This window comes from Squalius cephalus (assembly GCF_949319135.1).
Source record: "Squalius cephalus genome assembly, chromosome: 9".
In the NCBI taxonomy this organism is placed as follows: domain Eukaryota; kingdom Metazoa; phylum Chordata; class Actinopteri; order Cypriniformes; family Leuciscidae; genus Squalius; species Squalius cephalus.
This window is the reverse complement of record NC_137130.1, coordinates 40,749,363-40,756,774: the sequence shown is the minus strand read 5'-3', so window position 1 is coordinate 40,756,774 and position 7,412 is coordinate 40,749,363.

Sequence of the window (7,412 nt, the reverse complement as noted above, 5' to 3'; positions counted from 1 at the left end):
GTGGCTGATTATGTATTCCCAATGAGCTTAATTATTTACAGATGGAGCTCTGTTAATTGGTCATGTGTTTATCTTAAAAGAGATGTATTTTAACATTTGTTTACTCCTGATGAAGGTCGTGTGACCGAAACATTGTGCATTAATAAAAATTAATTTAAAGTTGCAAGTTAAGATAGTGTGCGGGAGTTCCTTATATGTTTTTAAAAAACACAAATTTCCTTGCTCCTTTTAATATGCATGGCCAATGAGGTAATTTGCATTGTCTATATATGGTTGAATGTGGGCGGATGTAAATTATTTTTTTTGCGTGCGCAAATTATCAGGTAGGCTGTGATTTATAAAGTGAAAATTGCGTGCAGGTGTGCGTATGCATGGTTTTATAAATCTGAATATTTTTTTGCGTACGCTATTTTTGGCTTTTGTGCATACGTAGATTTTTAGTAAGGATCCTACGCACAGTTTTATAAATGAAGCCCCTGGTCTGTGCCCAAACAGTTTGAGCTTCTACTCTTAAAAATCCATCTCTCAAGAAATAAGTTGCTCACTATCGCTGCCTGTTACAGACCTCCCTCAGCTCCCAGCCATGCTCTGGATGCTATATGTGAATTGATTGCCCCTCATCTCTCCTCAGAGTTTGTGTTGTGAGGTGATTTAAACTGGGACACGCTTAACGCACCGGCTGCTCTTCAATCTAAGATAGATGCTCTCAATCTTACACAAATCATTAATGAACCTACCAGGTACAACTCTAAATCCGTAAATGCGGGTACTATCATTGATATAATTCTGACTAACATGCCCTCTAATTATACCTCCTCTGTTTTCGACCAGGATCTGAGCGATCATTGCTTAATTGCCTGTGTTCGAAATGGGTTTGTGGTCAAACGGCCACCCCTTTTCATTGTCAAACGTTCTTTAAAACATTTTTGTGAACAGGATTTTTTATTCGAGTTGTCTCGGGTGTCCTGGAAGGATATTGATCAGTAGATGATGCCTGGTTTTTCTTTAAAAGTACTTTTCTCACCATATTAAATAAGCACGCTCCTTTTAAAAAACTGAGAACTAAGAATAGATTTAGCCCTTGGTTCACCCCAGATTTAACTGCTCTTAATCAACATAAAAACATCTTGTGGCGCACTGCATTAGCATCAAAAAGTCCCCGCGATATGCAACTTTTTAGGGAAACCAGGAACAAATATACACAGTCAGTTAGAAAAGCAAAGGCTAGTTTTTTTAAACAGAAACTTTCATCCTGTAGTACTAATTCCAAAAAGTTTTGGGACACTATAAAGTCTATGGAGAATAAGAGCATCTCCTCCCAGTTGCCCACTGCATTGAAGCTTGGAAATACTGTTACCACAGATAAATTCATGATAATTCAAAATTTTAATAAGCATTTTGCCACGGCTGGTCATATTTTTCATTTGGCTACTACTATCCCGGCCAAGAGCTTTGTACCTCCCACAGCAACCGGTTCAAGCCCTCCTCATTTTTCCTTTACGCAAATCCAGACATCTGATGTTTTGAAAGAGCTGCTAAATCTGGACCCTTACAAATCTGCTGGGCTTGACAATCTGGACCCTTTCTTTTTAAAATTAGCATCTGAAATTATTGCAACCCCTATTACCAGCCTATTCAACCTCTCTTTTGTATCGTGTGAGATCCCTAGAGACTGGAAAGCTGCTGCGGTCATCCCCCTTTTCAAAGGGGGAGACACTCTAGATCCAAATTGTTACAGACCTATATCTATCCTGCCATGTCTTGCTAAAATCTTCGAAAGCCAAGTTAATAAACAGATTACTGAATATTTTGAATCCCATCGTATTTTCTCTGCTGTGCAATCTGGTTTTCGAGTTGGTCATGGATGCACTTCAGCTATGCTCAAGGTACTTAACGATATTATAACCTCTATTGATAGAAGACACTATTGTGCAGCCATCTTCATCGATCTTGCCAAGGCGTTCGACTCTGTCAATCATCATATTCTTATTGGCAGACTCAACAGCCTTGGTTTCTCAAGTGACTGCCTTGCTTGGTTCTCCAACTATTTCTTAGATAGAGTTCAGTGTGTAAAATCGGAGGGTCTGCTGTCCAGTCCTCTGGCAGTCTCTATGGGGGTGCCCCAGGGTTCAATTCTTGGGCCAACCCTATTCTCTATATACATTAATGATGTTGCTAGTACTGCTGGTGATTCGCTGATCCATTTGTATGCAGACGACACCATTTTATATACATCCAGCCCCTCTTTGGATTCTGTGTTAATTAACCTTCAAACTAGTTTCAATGCCATACAATACGCTTTCCATGATCTCCAACTGCTTTTAAATGCTAGTAAGACTAATGAATGCTTTTTAATCGAACACTGCCCATAGCTGCAAGCCAGGTTACCATCACTACTCTTGACGGGCCTGATTTAGAATATGTGGACTCTTACAAATATTTAGGTGTCTGGTTAGACTGTAAACTTAATTTACAGATTCACATTAACTATCTTCAATCCAAAATTAAATATAGAATCGGCTTTCTATTTCGTCACAAAACATCCTTCACTTATGCTGCCAAATACGCCCTTGTAAAACTTACCATCCTACCAATTCTTGATTTCGGTGATGTTATTTATAAAATAGCCTCCAAAACTCTGCTTAGTAAACTGGATGTAATTTATCATAGTGCTATCCGTTTTGTTACCAAAGCTCCTTACACTGCTCATCACTGTAATCTTTATTCTCTTATTGGCTGGCCCTCACTATATACTCGTCGCCGAATCCATTGGCTTCAAGTCATCTATAAGTCATTATTAGGCATATCCCCACCCTATCTCAGCTCCCTGATAACCATAGCAACATCTACCCGTAGTACGCGCTCTAGTAGGTATATTTTACTGGCCGTCCCCAAAGCTTACACCTCTTTTGGTCGCTATTCCTTCCAGTTCTCTGCTGCCTATGACTGGAATGAATTGCAAAAATCCTTGAAACTAGAGGTTTCTATTTCCTTCACTAACTTTAAGCATCAGCTGTCAAAGCTGTTTAGTGATCATTGCACCTGTTTATAGCCTCTTATTTCCATTTATTATGTACTTCAGTATTTTTATTTGCACTTCATTGATTGCATTTTCATATTTCCAATGTTAATTTAGTGTAAATGTGTAATTTATTTGCTACTATGGCCTATTTATTGTCATACTTACTTAATTATATTGTATTTTGTACTATATCTTGCTTTTTGTATATGGATTGGTTTATTGATTGTATGTTATTTATTTCTATGTGTAACTCTATGTTGTTGTTTTCGTCGCACTGTTTAGCTTTGTCTTGGCCAGGTCGCAGTTGTAAATGAGAACTTGTTCTCAAAAAAAAAAACAATTCAAAAAATGTACATGCTTTCATCTCTTTCCCATTTTTGTTCGCTGAGGTGGAGCTGCGATGAAATAGTGTTCTTGTAAATACTTTCCAGCATTTCAGTAATAAAAGTTTACATCTTACATACGGTACTCGGTAGTGATCAAAAAGAATATGAAATTTTGAATCTCTTCTTGTAAACTTCTTGTACATGTTCTGCCTTTGTCGTTCCACAGGGTAGCTTTTGTTCACCCACCATGTCGTTTGTGATGACTTTTGAAAGGCTTGAAGCCATCTGCGAACCTCCTCCTCAGTGTGAAGTCTTACTTTTAGAGAAATGTTGCAGTTCTTGCCCTAAAGAGGCTCAAATAAACAGATATGGTGTTCATAGTCCTCAGGGAGGAGTTTCTGTCGAAGCACCAAAACATTTAAAGAGTAGGCAAATGCATGGTCTAACCAAAGTAACATTTAACATTAACACATACATTCTGTAAACTATCTCTGCCTTTAAGTTAGTTAAGCATGCTCCATGCACGGATGGTAGAAGTTGCTTTCCTTTTACTTATGTCAATGTTGTTTGATTAAATTGTTAAGGTGATGCTTTTGCCCAATAGCCTCCAACTAAACTTTGCCAATTGGACCTTTACATTTAAAACCCACCCAGAACAGGTTGTTTGTCTATACCCTCTGTACTACTGGAGGGGGAAAAAAGGGGTTGGAACACCAATGGAACACAACAAGATGTTGACTTAATGTCAAAGTAGTATTATTTGTTTGCTAACAGCCTGACAAGACATGGAGCACCATTAAGATAAGAAGTTTGACATTAACCTCGCTTCAACAACACTTTTTTGTTCTATTCAATTATTCAATATAATTATTAATATTAAACATGACAAATTGTCCAAACACACAGAAGATCCCCTGGTTCAGCTGAGATCCACATGACACACTATTATAAAGATGGCGTTTATTAAACAGGAGAGTGAATACATAAAGATTGAAGAAGTGTTCAGCGGGAAACATGAAGATACTGAGGAACAAACAGATTAGTTTCATACGATCCTTATTAAAATGTCGGCCTTCATTTGTTCATTTCAACAGAAATGAATGATATTTCTGAAGAATGTCATATGAGTGTTAGCCTAGAAATCTAGACAGCAGCCAGGGTAGTCTAGCAACTCTCCATTGACTTTCGAGCTGCAAAAACCTAAATTGGGTCAGGCCAATCACATCGTGTATAGAGTAGGCGGGGCAGGCTTAACATAATGATGACAGAGTTGCGACAGTTCCCTGCTACTTGAAAACAAAGAATGGCGGCTGCTGCTGGAGAACAGTCTTTTGAATCGGCTTTGGCCGCGACTCTGGAGGACTTGGAGTTAAATTTTTCTTTGAGAAAAGAGGAAAGAACGGCACTTAAGTCATTCTTAAAAAAAGGAAGATGTGTTTGTAGTTTTGCCGGCCAGATATGGCAAAAGTTGAATCTATCAACTAACGTTAGCTCCGCTGTTGGGAAAACGCTCTGGTTGGTTGAAGCCCTGTTCTATTGCGTGCAGAGGGAATTTGAAAGACAGCCATTTATCCCGCCCCTCGGATTGAGCCGTGTCTATGGTGAGTTGCCAGACTTGTCTCACAGTCTTTGCTGTCCCAACTTAATTGATATAAGTACCAATGTAGAACATTATATAGAAACTGTGTCTATTCCTCGTTTAATGAGGTCAAACATTAAATCTACTGTAGGATCTAGGAAAAATCTAATTGTGATTAAACCAGAAAATCTCAATATTAGTGAACAAAACCAATTTCTAAAGCTAGGTCTTCTAAACATTAGATCGATCACACCGGTTATTGTAAATGAAATGGTCACAGATAATAGTTTCGCTTGTACTTTGCCTTACTGAAACCTGGCTTAAACCAAATGATTATTTCGGTCTTAATGAGTCTACTCCATCAGGATACTGTTATAAGCATGAGCCCCGTCTGATTGGTCGTGGCGGCGGTGTTGCAACAATCTATAGAGATATTCTTAATGTTACCCAGAAAACAGGTGACAAGTTTAATTCGTTTGAAGTACTTGTGTTAAATATTACGCTCTTAGATGTAAGAAAGTAATCCCTATTATCTCTAGCTTTGGCTACTGTATATAGACCTCCAGGGCCCTATGCTGATTTCCTAAAAGAGTTTGCAGACTTTCTCTCAGATCTATTGGTCAATGTCGATAAAGCATTAATTGTTGGAGATTTTAACATACACGTAGATAACACAAATGATGCGTTAGGGGCAGGGCTGGACTGGGACAAAAAAATCGGCCCTGGCATTTTGGCCCAGACTGGCCCACTATATGATCATAAACACCACCCATCTTTGCACGCCCTTAAATATATGCATACCAACTCCTATTCCTTAAAACCACTAATGCCATACAATGAGCGAGTATAGGAACGAGTGAGAGTTAACAGATGAAATAAGTAAAAATTCAACATTTATTAATACAGTTGAACTATACTCCACACAGTGATGAATCCTAAAACAAGCTATAAGCTGCATTAGCATAGCAATACCAGTGTTTCTCACAGGATTTTTGGTAAAACTGTGGTGGGTGGACCTCGGTCCTTCTAGGGGGGTTTGGGGGCATGCCCCCCCGTAAGAAAAATTTGTGCGTTTTAATGTTAAATTCATCAATCTGGTGCACTTTGAGAGTTCAAAATTAAAAGCTCCAACCCATATTCAGTGCAAATTAAACAAAAATTCAAACCTCTTTTAGTTACAGTGTCTATTTACATTACACCTACTACATAATAATAGTTATAATATTAATCCAATGACAGTAATAGCCATATTTTGTAAAACAAATGCACTAAAAAATAAAGGAAAATGTCATAATTAGTTTTGTACCAATTTCTGTACTTGAAAGAGATAAGCACATGATCTTTTATTTTGACAGAAACTGCATCAAGCTTTTATTTTGGCAGAAAACATGGTTTACAAACGCCTCTCATTAAATTTCTAGTGAATTGCGGTAATCGTCAACTATGCAATGTGGAAATAATCTGTAACTGGGTTATGGGTTCCTACACTCATGACATAGCTTAAGTATTTTGAAAGTAGTTCTGCTTACCGCAGGTTCTACACTTTCTCACTCTCTCCTGATCCTCCTCACTATCATCATCTGCCGCTGGAGCTGATGAAGGGCAGAAAACATATATTTTGACACATTTTACAGTGTCTGCTTTAAGGGCCTGTTTCTATTTTTTTTTCACGCTATTTCTCTGCACAATCCTTGCGTTTCTTCTCCATCTCGCAGACTATTTTGACAGATACACACTGACACTGCTGCACGCTCGCTCACTCGTTTAAAGCTGTGATTGGGCCAGCCCAGTGTCAATCAAGAAAAGAACCAATGGGCCGCTGATCTACGTGTTTCATGGGCTGGTCTGTCAGAAAGAAAAAAAAACTAACGCTGACTTTTTTTGACCACTGCATTACACCGGCACAAACCCAGCGCCGCCAATTAAGCAAAACAAAACGAATGGGCCGTCAATGTACAAATTTTATGGGCCGTTAAAAAAAATAAATAAAAAATAATAATAATAAAAATTATGTATGAGTATGAGATGTATCGGCCCAAAAAGCACGTCGGCCCACCGGGAAAGTGCCCGGTATGCCCGATGGCCAGTCCAGCCCTGGTTAGGGGCTGCGTTTACAGATTTATTCAGATTTATTTATATAACTCCTTTGGGGACAAGCAAAATGTCACTGGTCCCACTCATCGTCTTAATCATACACTAGATTTAATTATATCACATGGAACCAATCCAACCGATATAGATATTATACCGCAAAGTGATGATGTCACTGACCATTACATGGTAACTTGCATACTACGTACTGCTGAAATTTGTCATGTTGCGCCACGTTATCGACCAGGCAGAACAATCCTTCCAACCACTATAGATAGATTCTCAAATAGCTTACCTGATCTATCTCAGCTGCTCAGTGAACCCAAACAAACAGATAAACTAGAGGAAATGACTAGCACTATGAGCACCATTTTCTCTAGTACACTAGACATCG